Source organism: Chiloscyllium plagiosum, unplaced genomic scaffold, assembly GCF_037043375.1.
Source record: "Chiloscyllium plagiosum isolate Xiang-an unplaced genomic scaffold, Cpla_swu_hap1 HiC_scaffold_15, whole genome shotgun sequence".
NCBI classification, from domain to species: domain Eukaryota; kingdom Metazoa; phylum Chordata; class Chondrichthyes; order Orectolobiformes; family Hemiscylliidae; genus Chiloscyllium; species Chiloscyllium plagiosum.
This window is the reverse complement of record NW_028270153.1, coordinates 29693918-29715540: the sequence shown is the minus strand read 5'-3', so window position 1 is coordinate 29715540 and position 21623 is coordinate 29693918. Positions and strand designations below refer to the sequence as shown.

The 21623-nt window shown below is 41.7% G+C and overlaps 1 protein-coding gene and 1 pseudogene across 1 annotated transcript in view; both read right to left on the bottom strand.

The window, feature by feature from the left end:
* Nucleotides 1-21623, bottom strand: part of nol4lb (nucleolar protein 4-like b) — a 521420-nt gene that overhangs the window by 462004 nt on the left and 37793 nt on the right. The gene's annotated exons all lie outside the window — the stretch shown is intronic.
* LOC148147636 (uncharacterized) lies at nucleotides 2987-7038 on the bottom strand (annotated as a pseudogene).

Genomic DNA, 21623 nt, shown 5'->3' with positions numbered 1-21623 from the left:
TTTAGATATAGTTTCTTCATAAAGATAATGGCAAACATTCCTAACTATTTTTACTACAATTCTGTAGCAACTAGGATGAAGATGAAGAAAAATGTTGAGTTCAGAAGATGCAAGAACTTCTGTCTTGAAATCCTGTCAAACTACTGCCTGCCTGGGCAAGCTATTTCCAGCTACTGTCTGCCTGGGTAAGCTATTTCCAGCTACTGTCTGCCTGGGTAAGCTGTTTCCAGCACCTCTTTGAGGCAGTATGATTTGGAGACAACCCCACATTTTTTCCTATATCCAATTATTATTACTAATTGCCCAAATGTAGAAATTATATTTCTACTGTGTTTTGACCAGTTAAAGGTTTATTTTTTGTGGACAATTTCTGATGAAAAGGTCAGAAGTGCAAAAACAGACAGAATTTTGAGATGAGAGGAGTGCCAGAGGAAATGCAGGCCCAAAATAATGTGTCAATTAAATTAAATTGTAACTTTATTGCCAATTCCTCTGTTATTAACTAAAGCTATGTTATCACAAATGTCAGTGAACTCAGTATTTGACTTGACCAAATTGTTCACTTCGTAAAATGTCAATATGAAGTGAAATAAATATCATAGTCAGTGATCTCAACTCTCACTTATGTAAAAGAAGTTTTACAAAATCTACATAATAATTTAGTAAATTATGTTCTGGAGATTACTAACACAAAGATAATGTGAGTCAGAGGGTAGTGGCTTATAAATATAATAGCATGTGCCTGCTTTGAGGACTTAAATGGGCACTGACACATTTAATGTAGCAGGGTGAATAAAAATGCTCAGTACATGTTCAATGTGCGCCTCCTCTGAAGAATGTTAGTGGCTGTTATGAACGGAGATGGAGCGATGAGAAGCTGCACGCATCCTTGTATATCTCTGAGGAGGTCAGTAAACCTCTTTCTACATTGAACCGCTGTTCTGGGGATGATGTTGCTGACGCTGACGTCTCCCAAGCACTTCAGTTCAGGCCTGCCTGGTATTTGAATTTTTCTGGGTGTTGCGGTCTCCTTGGTCCTTCCCCGATCTCTTCCACCAGGGCCTCAGGAGGCATTGAGAAGACCTAGTGGCAACATGGCAATTCATTCTGCTGCACTGTCCTTCTTCTAGCTGTGTAACAGCCTTTCTTTAAGAGGTCTATTCCAATTTGAATAAGCCTCAGGCATCCTGCCAGAATTGCATGATGTGAAAGAGCGGGTAGCCTGTTTCCCACTGTGAGCAAATGGGAAGTGTCAATTGATGATATAAATTGCTGACAGAAAGTATACTCTTAGCACTGAGCACCCTCCTCTCTATATCGGATTCATACCCCTCCTCACAACCCTCAGATTGGTATAATTTAGAGTAAAATCTCTGAAATGCCACATTAATCTCTTTAGCATCACATGTTAGGTTCCCGGACCCTTCCCTAATTGCTGTAATGGCTTGAGGGGTACTCCTTTTCCTAGCGAGATATGCGAAGTATTTGCCTAGCTTGTCACCATGCTCATATAACCTTTGCTTTACTGTCTGTGTGAGCACGGAATTCAATGCAGACCGCAGCACCGTAATCCTCTATAGCTTGACCAACGAGAGCCTGTCAAAGTAAGCCTTCTCGGCTGCCTTCAACCGTGCTTCAAGGAGATGCTGCTGCTCGCCCTTCTGCTGCTTCCTACTGGCAGAGTACGAAATAACTAACCCCCTGGCATAGGCTTTGGCAGTTTCCTAAAGGACGGATGGGCTACTAACCGAGCCTGAATTAATGTCTAGGAACACCCACTATAGCATCCTTAATCTTAACAGGTACACTGGAGTGTAATCAGAGATTGTGTAATATTACCAGTCGTACAAGATACCTCCAAATCCAGGGTTGCCTTGGGGGTCAGAAAAATCAATCCTGGTGTGACCTCTGTGTGGATTGGAAAAAAACCTAAAATCCCTGCCTGTCGGGTAGAGACTCCTCCAGACGTCCTCCAACCCTAACTCCACACACAGATCCACCAATTGTTTAGTTTGTACAGAGGGTATCGGGGGGACTTTGGGCAACCTGTCTACCATGGGATCCATAAGGCAATTAAAATCTCCCCCTCTAATGATATGCCGGGACTCAAGACTGATCAGTCTACAGAAGTATCTACCAGAAATTTGAGGGAATGGGCCAGAGGGCAATAAACATTTAAATCACCATATTCTTCCACATTTATCAGAGCTTTGAGAATTACAAACCTCCTGTGTGTATCTTTAACAGACTCTAGTAACTTAAATGGGAGAATCCTTCTGACCAATATAGCCACTCCCCTACTTCTGGTATTAAAAGATGAAAAGTAAACCCGATCAAAGCCATTCTGCCATAGTTCCAAATGCTCCCTATCATCCAAGTGTGTCTCCTGTAACAAACCAATAGCCATCTTCTCCTTTCTAAGACTTTTTCCTCTTAATTGGTGAGCGACACCCCTCGATGTTCCAGGTACACCACTTAATCAAGTCATGAGTCAGAACCTTCTGCAGTAACATTTAAATTCTAGGGAGGAGGAACTCGAACCACAAATTGCCGAGCCTTCATGTCACAAGATCCGTCCAACATAAAAACTAAATAAATTAAACCTACTACAGTTAACAAACCTATAAAGCTATCAAAGATAATATACAACAAAAACCAAAAAGCAAACCAATTTATAAAGTGCTAGCAGTGGATCATGTGCTTTTTGAACAAAATAGAATGTATCTGCAAGTACAATTCTACAAATGCAAATTCACACCATAGACTTATGTGTGTGTGTGTGTGTGTCTGTGTCTGTGTGTGTGTGTGTGTATGTGTGTTTGTGTGTACGAGTGTGTGTGTGAGTGTGATGGAATATATACCTGTGAGAGGGTGTGCACGATGGTAAGAGAGAGAGAGCATGTGTATGGGAGAGGGTCTGCATGAGTGTGTGATATGTGTGCTTTTGTGTGAATGTGTGTGTGAGAGAGTGTCTAGAGTAGTGAGGTCACCTGTAGTGTGACATGAACCCAAGATCCCAGTTGAAGCCATCCTCATGAATACCAAACTTGGCTATTAGCCTCTGCTTGGCCACTCTGTGCTGTTGCGTATTTTGAAGTCTACCTTGGATGATGGTCACTCGAAGAATCAAGGCTAAATGTGTCTGACTGCTGAAGTGTTCCTTGACTGGGAGGGAACATCCCCATCTGGTGATTGTTGTGTGGTGTCCATTCATCCATTGCTGTAGCGTCTGCATTGACTTGCCAATGTACCATGCCTCAGGGCATCCTTGATTGCAGCATATGAGTTTGACAACATTGGCTGAATCACTATTACCTGCCACATACATGTTGAGTGGTGTCCCCATAAGTAATAGTAGTATCCACCTTGACACTCTGACATGTCTTACAGTAGTTGCCATGACAGGGTTGTACGGCGTTGTGGTCGATGTTGTCCTGAAGGCTGAGCAGTTTGCTGTGAACAATGATCTGTTTAAGATTTGGCATTTGTTTAAAGGTGAGCAGTGGAGGTGTTGGAAAGGTCTTTGCGAGGTGTTCCTCCTCATTGATAATATGTTGCAGGCTGCGAAGAACGTGGCATAGTTTCTCCGCTCCCAGGAAGTACTGGACAATGAAGGGTGCCTGATCGGTCGTATCTCGTGTCTGTCTCCTGAGGGGGTCATTATAGTTTCTCACTGTGGCACATCAAAACTGGTGATCGATGAGTTGACCATCATATCCTGTTCTCATGAGGGTGTCCTTCAGCATCTTCAGGTGTCCGTCGTGTTCCTCCTGTATGCTCAAACAGTCAGGAAATGTGTAAATGCTAGATTCATCAGCCGAACTCACAAGGTAGAGCAAAACATCACCCGATCACAAGTAACGCATCCATGCTCTCAAAACCAATCGCAACATTATCATCAAACCAGCAGGCAAAGGAGGAGCCATTGTCATTCAGAATAGAACAAATTGAACAACCAGGAACACTACGTGCAACTAACCACAAATCTGACCAAAGAACGTGCCCATGAAGTAAACAGATTGATCAAGACGTTTGATCCAGTTCTTCAGAGTTGCCTATGTACTCTCATCCCACGTAATTCTTGTGTAGGGAACTTCTACTACCTTCTGAAGATACACAAAGTCAACACAACTGGATGCCCCATCATGTCAGGCAAAGGAACCTAGTGTGAGAACCTCTCTGGCTGTGTCAAGGGCATCTTGAAACCCATTGTACAGGGGAACCCCAGCTTCTGTCACAACACTATAGATTTCTTACAGAGACCCAGCACCCACGGACTAATGGATCCAAGAACATTCCTCGTGGCAGTGGATGTTTTGGCACTCTACACCAGCATTCCCAACAATGATGGCATCACTGCACCAGTCACAGAACTCAATACCAACAACTGCTAATCTTCAAGCACTATTCTACAACTCATCCACTTCATCCTCGACCACAATGTCCTCACCTTTGACAACCAGTTCTTCATCGTAGCACATGGAACAGCCATGGTGATCAAATTTGTACCCAATATGTGAACATTTTCATGCACAAGTTCGAACAAGACTTCTTTGTTGCACAGGATCTCCAATCAGCACTACACAATAAATATATTGACAACATTTTTTTCCTCTGGACCCATGGTGAGCAGTCACTGAAACAACTACACAGTGATATCAAGAAGTTTATATCCCACCATCAGACTTGCCATGGACTACTCTTTAGTATCTGTCTCATTCTTGGACACACACATCTCCATCAAGGATGGGTACCTCAGTACCTCACTCTACCACAAACCTAAACAAACCTCACAAAGCCGCACTTCCCGGTCTTCCGCTCATATGAAAACAGCCATCCCCTATGCATACACAGGACCTGTTCAGATGAGGAAAAACGCAATGGACACCTGAAGGTGCCGAAGGATGCCCTCATAAGAGAGGATATGATGCTGAGCTCATCAATTGCTAGTTCCAATGTGCCACAGTGAGAAACTGTAAAGCCCTCTTCAGGAGACAGACATGGGATACGACCGACCGGGTACCCTTCGTTGTCTGGTATTTAGCGGGACAGGAGAAAGTACGCCTGCAAAACATTATCAATGAGGATGAGCACCTTGCCAAGAACTTCTCACCTTTAAACAACTGCCAAATCTTAAACTGACATTGTTCGCAACAAACTGCCAGCTTTCAGGACAATATTGACCACAACACCATACAACCCTGTCATGGCAACCGCTGCAAGACGTGTCAGAGTGAGAGAGTGTGTGTGTTTGAGAGAAGGTCTGTGTGAGTCTGTAAGGGTGTGTGTGTATGTGTGTTTATGTGTGAGTGTGTGTCTGAGAGTATATAGTGAAGTGGGGTCACCCGTAGTATGACATGAACCCAAAGTACCGGTTGAGGCCATCCTCATGCTTACCAAACTTGGCTATCAGCCTCTTCTTGGCCACTCTGTGTTGTTGCATATTCTGAAGTCTGCCTTGAGGACGGTCACCCAAAGATCCAAGGCCAAATGTCCCTGAACGCACACCATGGACATGGCAGGGACTCATGTGATTCAGCCAATGTTGACTATCTCATGCACTGCAGACAGAGATACTCCGAGGCATGGTACATTGGCTAGACAAAGCAGATGCTACAACAACGGATGAATGGACACCGCGCAACCAGACAGGGATGTTCATTCCCAGTCAGGGAACACTTTAGCAGTTAGGGACATTTGGCCTCGGATGTTCGGGTGACCATCCTCCAAGGCAGACTTTGAGATACACAACAACACAGACTGGCCTGAGCAGAGGCTGATAACTAAGTTTGGTACCCATGAGGATGGCCTCAACTGGGAACGTTGGTTCATGTCACATTTCAGGTGACCCCAATACACTATACAGTCTCACATACACACTCACATAAGCATACATACTCACACGCTCACGCAGACTCGCTCTCATACACATGCTGTGTCTCAGGCACACACACACGTACTCCATCACACTCATGCACACACTCTACCAAGCACACACATGCACATACACACATACTATCTCCCTCTCTCACACACACACACATGCACACACACTCTCTTTCCCTCATATGCACGCACAGACATATAAGTCTATGGGGTGAATTTGCACTTGCAGAATTGTATTTGCAAATACATTCTATTTTGTTCAAAAAGCACACAATCTGTAGGCAGTCAATCCATGTGACATTTTATAAATTCCTGCTTTGGAACTAGAACCAGTCTGACTCAAGTTTGGAATATAGACAGTCTCTAACCTCACACCTTTAATGCGTTGTCTGAGCTGAGATGTCACCTTTTTTTATAAAACCTTAAGTTATCTCAGGAATGTGACTTGAAAGAAGTTCTGGGATTTACTTTTAATGATTTGAAACCTGCAACCTATTCTAAAAAATGAAAGACTTAACAGCAATCTACGTTTTTTCAATATATTGCATCAAATGTATGGCATTATGATCTTTTGCTTGAAATTCTGTGTCCTATGATGCTGCTCCACTAGCTACCTGATGAAGGAGGAGCGCACTAAAAGCTTGTACTTCCAAATAGCCTGTTGGACTATAACCTGGCGTTGTGTGATTTTTAACCAGCCCAGTCCAACACTGGCACCTCCACATCAGTGTTCATTTAGTATTCATCAAGGTTAATTCAGATCAGTTGTGGGGAGTCCATAAGAAAACTCTATAACTCATGTGGGACGCATGTGCAGCCTTCCCTGACAGTGAGAAGGGGACAATTTATACAGACTAAACTCAAACCAAGAGAAATGTATGTCTTTTCTGGATTTCTTTCTAGAGACGGTATATTTCCTGGGAGAGATGTTTGAAGATGGCAGAGTACTGAAGCAAAGAACTGGTCAGGCAGCATTTTCAGTCTAAGATGGTGGCGGAGTAGGCAGCTTCTGTGCCTGGGCTTGTCCTCTCCATCCGCTTTTTATTTTTCGTTTTTACCCTTCTTCTTTTCTGTTTCATTTAAGTTTAATTGAAACTGATAAAGAGAGCTCTTCTTTAGGAAGGTTGCAACGATGGGTTCCAGAGTGGCCATGGGGCATCTTCGGAGGCAGTGTCGCTACAAAGTTAACCTGTGAAGCCTGGAACATGACTCTCACTTCTGCACGGAGTGGGCCTCTGGTGGCAGTATGGCGTGGGCAGTTGTAGCCTGGAATGGGGCCCTAACAGCAGCATGGCATGGGCTTGTATAGCCTGGATGAGAATCTGGCTATGGCTTGGCATGGGCTAGGAAGCCTGGATTGGGACTGGAGCAACGGAGAAGGAGAACTTGGATTTTCTTTAAGTTATCTTGTTTTATTTTTAAATTTTATTTTAAGTTAATGTATATGGCGCCTATGCATGGCAATGGTACTCACTTTTCATTGGGTTTGAAGAGTGGACAGAAGTTGGATGATGGTTGGAACAAGACCTTGAGTCACTGCAGTGGGCTATGCAGCAGGATGTGGGTTCTAGGTTCTTAGGATGGAGAAGAACGGTATTTTACATTGAATACAAATTATTCAATAAATAAATAAATGGAGTACAGAGGCAATCTAAAGGAGGTCAAATCTTGGTTGTGGCCTGGCCAAGTGACATATTGTGACCAGGGAAGGCATGAGAAGTGAAAAGTGTTTCCAAGTCTCCGGGATTATTCTGGAATCTTCCAAGCAATAAAAAAAAGTGCAAAGATAATTTCTCAAAATTCAGAGAGAAAAATCAGAGGGCTACTTCACATAAAAGTTTTATTTACAATTTCTTGAATGCGTGTGTTTTTGTAGTGAAATGATGATGAAAATTCTAAAAAGACTGTTTACCTAGGTGGAGCAATTAGAGACAGGAAGTTATTAGAGATATCTGCAGACAATGTCATATCAACAGATGGCAACTCTAAGGGAATAATGCATATGAGGTATGTGAGCTTTGGGCAAGTCCGCAAGGGTGTCAAAGTGTGTTGGGGCATGTGGTCTTGATAAAGGTGGGTTGTGTATCCATATGGGATCCTCAGTTGTCTTGGGTGGATTATCCTGGCTGTTAAGGGAAATGATAGATTGTGGATGATGTCAAGGCAAGACACGGTTTCAAGGCTGGTATCTCAAGAGTGGTGGACAGCATCTGGATGTAAGTGAGAGATGCAGTGTATACATGAATTCCAATGTGTGATTCAGGGATCCAGTTTCCAAGCATATGTCTGCATACAGAGTTCAGACTTAGCCTGTGTTCCCCCACAATTGCTTGGCTATGATGTGGTTCATGTTGGCCAAGGACTTGGCCAAATGTAGGAGTAAGTCATACAAGGACACATATTCACAAGGTTTTGTTCCAACCATCATCCAACTTCTGTCCACTCTTCAAACCCAATGGAAGAAGCTAGCTAAATAAACCTTGCAATATTTTCACAATTACAAGAAGTACAGTATTTTAGGGCAACAAATTCAGCAGTTCCACTAATTGTGGCTCACTTGTGAAGGAATAAGCGGAGAGTGGTCCAGAGGCAGCAGCAACACGGTCTTGAGATCCAGGGATCAAAGTCTGGGAGGGACTTGCTGCACATGATGATGGGAGCCAAGGCAACAGCTGGGGCAAGCAAACATTAACATGCCTGTTTCTATACTGTATGACTCTCTATGACTCTATGATTCAAATATTTTAGGAGTGAGAAGCAATGTTGAAAGCAAATGTGATAGGCAGCAGTTACACAAATATGCCAGCTTCTGCACGAAGGCATTTAAAAGGCATCTGGATGGGTGTATCCATAGGAAGGGCTTAGATGGATATGGGCTAAGTGCTGGCAAATGGAACTAGATCAATGTAGAATATCTGATTGGCATGGACAAGTTGGACTGAAGGGTCTGTTTCCATGCCATACACCTCTATGACTATGAACCATGTCTGTAAGGTCAGGGAGGCAATGCCATGTCTGTGTCCATGGAAATAAAATGTGGCATTGAACTTCTATGCGAGTGGGTCATTCCAAAACTCAACTGGGAACTTTTATAGCATATTCCGTCTGCCACAGAAAAGAGAGGCCTTTGCAGGTTCCCCCAGGGTCAAATGTCCACTGACTACACACATGTGATGCTTAAACCTTCTTGGGGTCACCAGAAGGATTTATCAACAGAAAATGATTTTGTTCCCTCATTGTACAGCTAGTTTGTGATCATCAGAGAGATAGCCAGCAAACGTGTGCCAGTTTCCTTAGAGCTCACATTGGTACCTATTGGCTTGCTCCCTTTTGTCAGCAGCAGGGCTGACTGATGGGTGACAATGCATACTCAGAGTTTAATATCTAAGACTTTCATGGACTAAAAATGGGTTTGAATAAGACAAATACTGAACTGAAATAGCTGCAATGAACACCTGTCTCAGTTGAGCCAAATTTAATATTTAAAGAAAAGAACAATTCAGCACAGGAACAGGCTCTTCAACCATCCAAGTCTGTGCCAACACACTTTGCCCTTCCATACGAAAACTATCTTCACTTATCCTTCTATTCCTTTCCTATTCATGTATTCATCTAAGTATTTCTTGAATGCTGTTCTGCTGTCTGCTTCCACTACCTCTTCTGGCAGCATGTTTCAGGCACTCAATACCCTTTGTGTGAAAAATTTGACTCACACACCTCGTTTAAATTCCCCCTCCTCTGCCACACATCCCTTGAACCGATGTCCCCTATCAATTGACCCCTTAACTAAAATTAATTCAAGAGTGCTAAGAAGTAAGAAAATATAGTTATGAAACAGCACTGAAACTCAAATACATTCCTTCTGGTTGATTCACAACTTTCTGGAAGTTATGCATTGAAATGAATTTATATATTGAAATGAAGGGTGGTTTGTAGAGTTTTCAGCTTGGGAAAATGGAGAGTAGACTCGCAAATGTACAGATGGATGTTTATCAACAGTTTGTGCAGCAAAAGAGAGACAAAGTAACGTGGATTTATGGATAAGATCTGGAAAACATTCTCCTTACCAACCTTTCACTCTTTGAACCTAAGTTCAGAAAATACCCAGTGAAAAGGAAACTTTCCATAACAACAATGAATAGTGAAGAACTCCAGGACATTGAATTGGAGTTCAGTTTTGCCAATCCGAGGAAACTAGTCAACAGCTAAGCAATGGCAATTCTCACTACTCAAATACTCCGAAGTGACTGTAAATTATATCTGCTTTAACAAGTACTCCTCCTCGTATCCCCAACCTTCTTTTTCAGCTCATTGTGTGATTTGTGCATGTGTGTGTTTGAAGTTTGAAATATTAGAACTCAGGGCATGTTTAGGAACATGGGACTGGGATATCATAGCAATTACGGAAACATGGCTCAGGGATGGGCAGGACTGGCAGCTGAAAGTTCCAGGATACAAATGCTACAGGAAGGATTGAAAGGGAGGCAAAAGAGGAGGGGGAGTGGCATTGTTGATAAGGGATAGCATTACAGCTGTGCTAAGGGAGGATATTCCTGGAAATACATTGAGGGAAGTGATTTGGGTGGAACTGAGAAATAAGAAAGGGACGATCACCTTATTGGGATTGTAGTATAGACCCCCCAATAGTCAGAAGGAAATTGAGAAACAAACTTGTAAGGAGATCTCAGCTATCTGTAAGAATAATATGGTGGTTATGGTAGGGGATTTTAACTTTCCAAACATCGACTGGGACTGCCATAGTGTTAAAGGTTTAGATGGAGAGGAATGTCTTAAGTGTGTACAAGACAATTTTCTGATTCAGTATGTGGATGTACCTACTAGAGAAGGTGCTAAACTTGACCTACTCTTGGGAAATAAGGCAGGGCAGGTGACTGATCTGTCAGTGGGGGTGCACTTTGGGGCCAGCGACCATAATTCTATTCGTTTTAAAATAGTGATGGAAAAGGACAGACCTGATCTAAAAGTTGAAGTTCTAAATTGGTAGAAAGGCAAATTTTGACGGTATTAGGCAAGAACTTTCAAAAGCTGTTTGGAGGCAGATGTTCGCAAGTAAAGGGACGGCTGGAAAATGGGAAACCTTCAGAAATGAGATAATAAGAATCCAGAGAAAGTATATTCCTGTCAGGGTGAAAGGGAAGGCTGGTAGGTATAGGGAATGCTGGATGACTAAAGAAATTGAGGGTTTGGTTAAGAAAAAGAAGGAAACATATGTCAGGTACAGACAGGATAGATCGAGTGAATTCTTAGAAGAGTATAAAGAAAGTAGGAGTATACTTAAGAGGGAAATCAGGAGGGCAAAACGGGGTTTGGCAAATAGAATTAAGAAGAATCCAAAGGGTTTTTACAAATATATTAAGGACAAAAGGGTAACTAGGGAGAGAATAGGGCTCATCAAAAATCAGCAAGGCGGCCTTTGTGTGGAGCCACAGAAAATGGAGGAGATACTAAATGAATATTTTGCATCAGTATTTACTGTGGAAAAGGATATGGAAGATATAGACTGTAGGGAAATAGATAGCGAGATCTTGCAAAATGTCCAAAATACAGAGGAGGAAATGCTGGATGTCTTGAAACGTTTAAAGGTGGATAAATCCCCAGGACCTGATCAGGTGGACCAGAGAACTCTGTGGGAAGCTAGAGAAGTCATTGCTGGGCCTCTTGTTGAGATATTTGTATCATCGATAGTCACAGGTGAAATGCCGGAAGACCGGAGTTGGCAAATGTGGTGCCACTGTTTAAGAAAGGTGGGAAGGACAAGCCAGGGAACTATAGACCATTGAGCCTGACCTCGGTGGTGGGCAAGTTGTTGGAGTGAATCCTGAGGGACAGGATGTACATGTATTTGGAAAGGCAAGGACTGATTCGGGATAGTCAACATGGCTTTGTGCGTGAGAAATCATGTCTCACAAACTTGATTGAGTTTTTTGATGAAGTAACAAAGATGATTGATGATGGCAAAGCAGTAGATGTGATCTATATGGACTTCAGTAAGGCGTTCGACAAGGTTCCCCATGAGGGACTGATTAGCAAGGTTAGATCTCATGGAATACAGGGAAAACTAGCCATTTGGATATAGAACTGGCTCAAAGGTAGAAGACAGAGGGTGGTGGTGGAGGATTGCTTTTCAGACTGGAGGCCTGTGACCAGTGGAGTGCCACAAGGATCGGTGCTGGGCCCTCTACTTTTTGTCATTTACATAAATGATTTGGATTCGAGCATAAGAGGTACAGTTAGTAGGTTTGCAGATGACACCAAAATTGGAGGTGTAGTGAACAGCGAAGAGGGTTACCTCAGATTACAACAGGATCTGGACCAAATGGGCCATTGGGCTGAGAAGTGGCAGATGGAATTTAATTCAGCTAAATGCAAGGTGCTGCATTTTGGGAAAGCAAATCTTAGCAGGACTTATACACTTAATGGTAAGGTCCTAGGGAGTGTTGCTGAACAAAGAGACCTTGGAGTGCAGATTCATAGCTCCTTGAAAGTGGAGTCGCAGGTAGATAGGATAGTGAAGAAGGCGTTTGGTATGCTTTCCTTTATTGGTCAGGGTATTGAGTACAGGAGTTGGGAGGTCATATTGTGGCTGTACAGGACATTGGTTAGACCATTGTTGGAATATTGCGTGCAATTCAGGTCTCCTTCCTATTGGAAAGATGTTGTGAAACTTGAAAGGGTTCAGAAAAGATTTACAAGGATGTTGCCAAGGTTGGAGGATCTCAGCTACAGGGAGAGGCTGAACAGGCTGGGGCTGTTTTCCCTGGAGCGTCGGAGGCTGAAGGGTGACCTTATAGAGGTTTACAAAATTATGAGGGGCATGGATAGGATAAATAAGCAAAGTCTTTTCCCTGAGGTTGGGGAGTCCAGAACTAGAGGACATAGGTTTTGGGTGAGAGGGGAAAGATATAAAAGAGACCTAAGGGGCAACTTTTTCACGCAGAGCGTGGTACGTGTATGGAATGAGCTGCCAGAGGATGTGGTGGAGGCTGGTACAATTGCAACATTTAAGAGGCATTTGGATGGGTATATGAATAGGAAGGGTTTGGAGGGATATGGGCAGGGTGCTGGCAGGTGGGACTAGATTGGGTTGGGATATCTGGTCAGCATGGACAGGTTGGACCGAAGGGTCTGTTTCCATGCTGTACATCTCTATGACTCTATGACTCTAAGTGGCTATTAAAACTCCAATCTAACGAACCTTTGGAATTGCCCATACTTAGTTGTTGATCTGGTGAGCTAAAGTTAATTGAAGCATGCTAAAAAGGTAAGGAAATATTTGTATGACATGCTGATGGGATATAAAAAAAAGAGAGGAGCCATGAACCGTTCTCATGGCCATAACAAACTCCTTTATGATATGCTTGCAAGACCTAAGTTCATTCAAAATTGATTAGCTTTCATGTTTTGTTTCATTGCTCTGGTTTGTCCCATGAATGTTACTTTCTGACCCTTAAGCAACGGTCGTTGTGCATGTCTGATTAGGTTGCCATGAGTTTAAAGCCATATGCGGCATGTAGGGGGCTCTGCACCAACAATCCTGCCAGAGTATGGGGTTCTTTCAGAATTGTAAGGCAGTTGCAGAACTGCAAGATGATTAGCACATCCTCAACATCACGTGTCATTCCTGGGGCTGAGTGTTCCCGAGATGAAACTCCTCCAAGAAGGCATCAGATAGAGTCACAAAATGAGTGTAGCAAAGACAGGTTCACATCAAGTCGGTGAAAAAGTTTAGTTCACATAGCAACTTTCAATAAATACAATCATTGCAGCAAACAACAGCTCAATCAAACATTGAGGCACAATATTGAAGTGCAATTAAGAATCTTCCATATCTGAGTTGCGTGTATACCAGTGGCCTACTGTTAGATTTCAGTGGTCCTTAAACCTTTTCTTCCTACAATACACCTAACTGAATTCCACAGCTGAGTTGGGAGCCTTCTGGCTACTGCGCATGGCTAGCTGTCATGACTATGTTGAAGGGTTGGGGGTTGGTGGTCTGAGAATTTAAGGGTCATGAACCACTAGGGTTTTCTGCATAGTTGTAGAGGCACCATTGTCAGTGCAGCCTCCTGTAAGCACTGGGATCACTGGCAGAGGGGTCGTGTAGCAGTCGGGACCGTTTGAATGTCTTGGGATGAAGATCTCTCAGTGCCTCACTGTTGCTCCTCCTCCAATGACATCTGTCTGACCTTCTGGAGAATGGCTGGAGGAAGGTCAAGTTATCTTGATCCTCTCTCATCTAGCCAATGCATCACTGACTCTGGTGATGAGTCAAGGTTTGACACAGATCTGGAAGATGTTGGCTGCTTTGCAGGACCAGGTTCTTCAAGGTGGCTGACATCCATTCCATGGATATAGTCATATACTGGTGTACCAGAACCACATCAGACAGAACTTAGATAGATTTCTCCACCCTTAGCTCTAGACTGTGGATAGTGGGAACTCTGCCAGATGTTCTTCTGGTTGCCTCTACATTCCCCAACAGCAGGGGGCTTGTTTTCAGCACTCTTTTAAAGGTCAATGACATCAGCTGTTACATCCCCCCTCAGCTGTGGGTGCACTCGATAATATGTGTACCAGATTGTGACTCTGAGTGTATCTAGATCGATTGTCCACCAAAGTGAATGTCGCTTATTACAACCAGATGCAAAGGAGTGAATAGGTCCCTTGTTTTGACTGCAACAAAGATCTTCATCCTTTTTAGCACATAGCTATATCACACTTCAATTAAAACATAGTACTAGTCAAAATTAAGGAGCTAATTATTGTGGTCATTTAATTGATGGCTATTATCTTAATCTGTAGCAAAATCATTAGATGTGTTTGAATTCCTTGTGAGTAAATGGTTTTCCAATTTGCTTTATTATTAGACAATGTCTTTGAGAGAGAGTGAGGGAAACAGGGAGAACCAGGCAAAGAAGGAGTCTCTCAATTCTGCTGTAACAAATGTCTCTGCTCATCCCCAAGAACTGCTGCCTGAAACACAATTCCTTGAGTATTCATGTGACTGGCTTTTTTTTTCAAGTTGGATAATATGCTGTTAATTCCAAGTTGTTTATTCCAATATGTGAAATTTTGAGAAGATGCAAATCAAACTGAAGATAAACATGTGAATGCAGGGAATAGAGATATTTGATGACATGTTAATTTCAATCCAAATTGGATTTTGTTTATTGATGGGTTCACGAGCTTTGCTCAATCTGGTTAGGTGACTACAGCAGCCATTTTAAGTCAGTTTTTTTTTCATATTTTAGTCCATGGAATGTCCCAGATATTAATGACATAGCAATAAGTATACAGTAGCACTGACGGAGCACAGTAGATTGTTCATTCTTTTGGAACATTGGAGCCACGTTGTTCAATGTGCTCCAATGCCACTGTCAGTTACATCCAGGTTGCTTGATTTGGCAAAAGGGTCTCTTGCTACAGTATCTGGAAAAGAGCGCCATCTGTTTTTCACTGACAGCCTGGAGGAGACCTGCAGTGGGGGCGGGGAGAGGGCCACTGAACCTTGGGCTTCCATGGTCTGGTTGGAGATATCATTGGAATTGACAGTTGTTTTCTCACAGGTTAGAAAAGGTCACCTTGTTCTGGAGAATGGCAGCAACAGAAATGCCTCTGACCACAATAATTTTCCCACTCTTTAAGTATGGCCCTGGAACACCAATGAGTTGTGTATTGAGCCAATGGCTCTCTGCCAATCCAATGCATATATAGTTAATGAGCTGAACTACATGTGAACCTAAACAAAAGCTGACCTTCCTTCTGGTGACAAAATTATACTTTTCCAGTCCCATCTCTTACCTTAGACTGCAAAACAAATTCTGCTAAGGAAGGAGTTTCATAATAAGCACTTTTGTTCCAGTTTGAACCCAATATCCAGTTCAAATATTAGTGTATTTATAGTATTAAAATATTAATGAAGTTTATAAAATCTCTGGCAATAATCTTTCTTTGGACATCAATAAAAACTACAGATCCCTAGCATGTATTTATTTCCATCTCTTTCTTCCAACTTCTCTCTGTCCATTGCTGTTACTTTGGTGAAACTGGTATACAAAAATACTTGTTCTTTTCTCTTTATAGCTGCTAACTGGCTTACAGATTTCTGACATTATTCATTTGATTTTTTAGAAATGTATTTTGTTATGAAACCCAGTTAAGTCTATCACCTGCAGACATGAGTTTCATGTGACTGTTGCAATCCATTTCTGAGCTCCACAATATCCCCTTAGTTCTGGTGTTGTTTAGGTTCCATTGTCCTGAAGTTGTACTTAGGATTACTGTATGAATGTGGCTATCAGAAAGGATTCTCTGCTTTTTTAATGCATCTACTGACAGATAAATTGAAAAATGTGTGATAAGCACACAAATATTTATTTGTTTACATACCATGCAACGAAGCATTTGTATTCCCCAATTTTGTTGCAATACTTTCTTAAAAGGTACAACCCAAAACAGCTGGTAAAATATGTTCACAAGCTCATACATGTAGAATTTGTTACAAACTTGTGAGTTTATAATTTGACCAAGTCAACTTTTTCACTGTCCTTTACAGTTTGAATATATCACACACTCTCATTATCAGCCCCCAGAACATGCTAACTGGAACTGAGTTGCCAAGATAAGCTCCTTTATAATTACCCTAATCATTTCAGGATGTCGATGGGATAAGGAGAGAGTAGGGATTGAGTCTTTTTGTTGCACAGCTGAAGAATGTGTTGCTAGAAAAGCGCAGCAGGTCAGGCAGCATCCAAGGAGCAGGACAATTTACGTTTCGGGCATAAGCCCTTCTTCAGGAATCTTGCACAGCTGGCCAACATTACTTATAAAAAGATCAGCTAAATGAAACAGACCAGGTTATAGTATCCATCAGTATACATGCACATTTTCAATTTATTCTCTTTAATATCTTACAAACACAGGAGCTTCTCAATATAAGATGTTTCATTCTGTTGCTTGTAACGCAACAAAGATACAGCCAGTCCATCAAGCTATGATTGATTTGTTTAATTATGTTTAATTATACTAACTGAACTGCAGGCCCAATCTGGGATCTGGTGTATGGCTTCAAGTACAGTAGCATGAGCATATCATGACAAAAATGTGCTTCTGCAATTTTTAACATGCCTATATATTTCCTGAACAGCAAAATATTTGTTATCAGTGCTGCTGTGATGTGCCGCTGGTGTAAATGGAGCAGATCAGATTCCTATCTCAGTGGTGTATGGAACAAACTCTGCTGCTAGCAGCAATTCAAGGGGCCTTCTGCCAGCCAAAATTGAAGCCTGTGCTACGAAGTTAACATTGTGAGATGCGCATTTCTGCTGTTAATCAACTGTACGTTAATAAGCCAATTGCTCTTGCTAAGATTATAAAGAATCTATTTAGGCTTCACTTTTGAAAAGTTAAATGTATTAAGAAAAAACAGTCGCAAATTGTGTAAAAAAAACCTATTACAGAGCATCAAAATAACAAACTAGATCCTGTTGCTGTTACATATCAAAAAAGTTCCAACAAATTTTGACTTTATGATAAAGTATTTTATTCTAAAACCAGATTAATTTTGCAGGCACAATATTTATTTTTGGAGCAACTATACATTAGACACCCATAGTTGCCAATGAAATATAATTGTAATTTCCTTTTTTACGTTTATTAACAAGGGCAGACTAAAATAATCAATGCAATGTCAGATGCAAATTAAATATATTTCAGTCCCATTAAGAAGCATGTATTCGTAGCACTCAGGAACAGTAAGTAAAACTGATTCAGACTTTCTTGGGTCTCAAGTCACTATTTGAAAGTTAGAAGTACAAAGCTTTACTTTGGCTTAGTGATGATAATTCCAGATCTCTGCTTTCCAATAAGTTTTTTTTTGGAGTGCTGTATGGATGTCCATCTGAATGCTTCTCCCATGTCTCCTTAGGATAATATTACAGCTAGTTTTCTGTTAGCACCTAATATGAGAAAATGAAATGTAACATATAAGGTATCTCTCAGAAGCCAATTAAGGCTTCATCAAGGTCAAATTGTTTTTAAAATTAAAAGATTAAATATGGGTTGCCCAAATGCTTTCCAAGATTGTAGGGCCAAAATAGCTCAAGGACAAACTGAAAAGGTGTTTCAAATTAGCTTTAAAACAGGTGATTCAGGGAAGAGTAGATGAAAGTAAAGTTTTGATACAAGAGGAAGCCTGAGCATTAATAAAATGAAGTCTCACTTTTCAATTTAATGAAGAAAAAGAAGACCACATCCTCTGTATCCTTGGAACCTAGTATGTTAATTGTCGATATTATAAACAATATGGGATTTACTCATTAAAAAATCACCAACTCATATGCACTTTATTATAGACAACAATGAGGTAACACAGCACATTCAACACATCGTTAATTCTTCCTTTTATTTAGATACATAGTAAGTAGGAGGGCATTTTAACCCTCAGGTAGTATGCCAAGGGACTGTGTGAATTAAGCAGTCAGGAGATGAAATAGAATCCTGGACCCTTAAGTCTAATTGGAGCTAATGAACTGCCTGCTCTGAATAGATGTATAAGGGCTGAATGAGAATGGATGGATGTATGTCTCATGTTTTGCTGTCTATGTGTCACAAAGTTTTGATGAAACACATTTTTTGAAAAGGCATTTTATCTCTTTAGGCATGGAGGCATGAAAAGATCACTTTGTTTTGGTTTGTGGATTAAAAATGGAGAAAGGATACTGCTTGAAACCAAGGAAACTGTGTAAGAAAATCTTCAAGTTTAAAAAAAATCACTGGAATGCATGGTGAATTGAATCTACAGTGTTGCCTTATTCAATCAGGAATAATAGATACATTGGTGATCTTCATCCAAGCTTCAATGGACTCTGGAACAATTTTCGGAGGACAGCTAATGTAACCCCACTGTTTAAGAAGGGAGGCAGAGAGGAAACAGTAAATTATTGACATTGTGGTAGGAAAAATGTGAGTGAATTATAAAAGATGTAATAGTAAAGCACTTGGAAGGTAACGACAAGATTGGACAGAGTCAGCATGGCTATACAATGGGGAAGTCATGCTTGACAAATCTGCTGGATTCTTTTGAGGATGTAACTGGGAGAATGGATAAGGGGAGCCAGTGAATGTGGTTTACTTGGATTGTCAGAAGGCTTTCGATAAGGTCCCACATAAGAGACTGGTATGTAAAATTAAAACGCATGGGATCTGAGGTTGTGTAATGAAATGGATTGAAACTAATGGCAAACGAGAAACAATGAGTATGAATGGACAGTCTTTCTCTGAGTGGTAGGCCATGACGAGTGATGTAGGGATCAGCTATTCACAAAATATGTGAGTGACTTAGAATAAGAAACTGCGTGTCATATTCCCAACTTTGCAGATGACTTAAAGCTGCATGGAATGGTATACTGCGACAAGGATACAGAGAAGCTTCAGTGCAATTTGGACATGTTAAGTAAGTGAGCAAATACATGACAGATGCAATATAATATTGGACAAATGTGAAATTATTCATTTTGGTAGCAAAAACAGGCGGGCAGATTATTGCCCGAATGGAGATAGATTGGGAAAAGAGTAAATGCAATAAGATTAGATTAGATTAGATTAGATTACTTACAGTGTGGAAACAGGCCCTTCGGCCCAACAAGTCCACACCGCCCCGCCGAAGCGCAACCCACCCATACCCCTATCTTTACCCCTTACCTAACAGTATGGGCAATTTAGCATGGCCAATTCACCTTACCTGCACATCTTTGGACTGTGGGAGGAAACCGGAGCACCCGGAGGAAACCCACGCAGACACGGGGAGAATGTGCAAACTCCACACAGTCAGTCGTCTGAGGCGGGAATTGAACCCGGGTCTCTGGCGCTGTGAGGCAGCAGTGCTAACCACTGTGCCACCGTGCCGCCCACCAGTGGCTTCAGTGGCTTTGTACACCAGTCACTGAAATTAAGCATGCATTTGCAACATATGCTGAAGAAGGAAAACCATAGCTTTTATAGCAAGAAGATTTGAGTAAAGGTGCATGGATGTCTTTCTGCAACTATACGGGGCATTGTTAAGACCACACTTGCAGGACTGTGTGCATTTTTGGTTTCCTTATCTGAGGAGTACGTGCAAAGCACATTCACCAGACATTCCTGAGATGGCAGGACTGGTATACAGAGAGAAACTGGATGGATTAGAACCACATCTACTGGAGTTTAGAAGAATAAGGGAGGAAAATCATAGAAACTTATAACATTCTAAAATGGTTAGACAAGGTACAGTCCAGAACCAGGGGTCATAGCCTAAGGATAAAGGGTAGACCTTAGAGGGCAGAGATGAGGAGAGATTTCTTCACCTAGGAAGTGATTAGCCTCTGGAATTCTTTGCTACAGGAAATTGCGGCCAAAACAATAAAGATTTTTTAGAAAGATGTAATTATGGTTCTTAGGACTAAAGTGGTTAAGGGATATGAGGAGAAAGCAGGAAGAAGATATTAATTTGGATCATCACCATGATCATATTGAACAATGGAGTATGCTCAAAGGGCTGAATGGCCTACTCCTACTATAGCTATTCAACAGCACATTTATCCATTAACATGCTGCAATCATGGTCATATGCAGATGGCATTATGTTTGTTTGCTGCCTTCCTACATTGAATGAAACAGGTGCAAGGCCATTATGTGTCCTAATTCCCAGGCCAATTCTTGAGGGCTACACAGTTTCTTCCCAAGTTCCTCTTTTATTTAAAAATGAAATATGTTGTAGTTTAATAGAGTTAAATCCCTGTAATCCTTTCCCTGTTAGAACTGCGTTAAGATTCTTTACGATTATAAATGCATTTGTAACAGAGCTCATTTTCCTATGCGTAAGCCATTTTGTGGGTTGATTTTATTGCAGGTATGTGTTGCAAAAGATTTCAGTTCACAAACTGCTTTTATTTTCATACTTCAAATAAAGTTCCCACTTCACTAGGCCCACATATTAATGCAACCATGAGTATCCTGTTATGCATACTGGCTAGTTTAACATGGTGGCACTTTCTCAAGTTGTTACTGCTTCTCAGCATTTGCAGCTCCCTCAGCACTACCTGAACTAACCTCCTTATGGTCAAACCCTAAACCTAACCTCATTGGTGATAATCTCCAGATTACTTCCAGTGCTGCGTGCTAGTGAGGGTAAGAAAAGGGGGATATGGCAGGTGAATATGTGGCTAAAGAACTGGGGTGCAGGGGTAAGGGATTCAGATTTTTAGATCATTGGGACCTTTTCTGGGGCAGAGGAGGCCTGTTCAAGAGAGATAGGTTGCACCTAAACTGGAGGGGGACCAATATCACGTCGGCCAGGTTTGCTAGTGCTGCAAGGGAGAGTTTGAACTAAAAAAGAAAATGCTGGAAAATCTCAGCAGGTCTGGCAGCATCTGTAAGGAGTGAAAAGAGTTAGACTCGAAACATCAGCTCTTTTCTCTTCTTACAGATGCTGCCAGACCTGCTGAGATTTTCCAGCATTTTCTCTTTTGGTTTCAGATTCCAGCATCCACAGTAATTTGCTTTTATAGAGAGTTTAAACTAGATTGGCAGGAGGGTTCGGATCCTCAACAGCAGGGAGACAAGTGAGAAGCTGGAGATACAGTAATCAGAAATAGTATGTTGAAGAGACAGGTCAGGCTGGAACACAACAGGGACAAGGAATACCTGTTGGATTAAATTGCATTTATGTCAATGCAAGA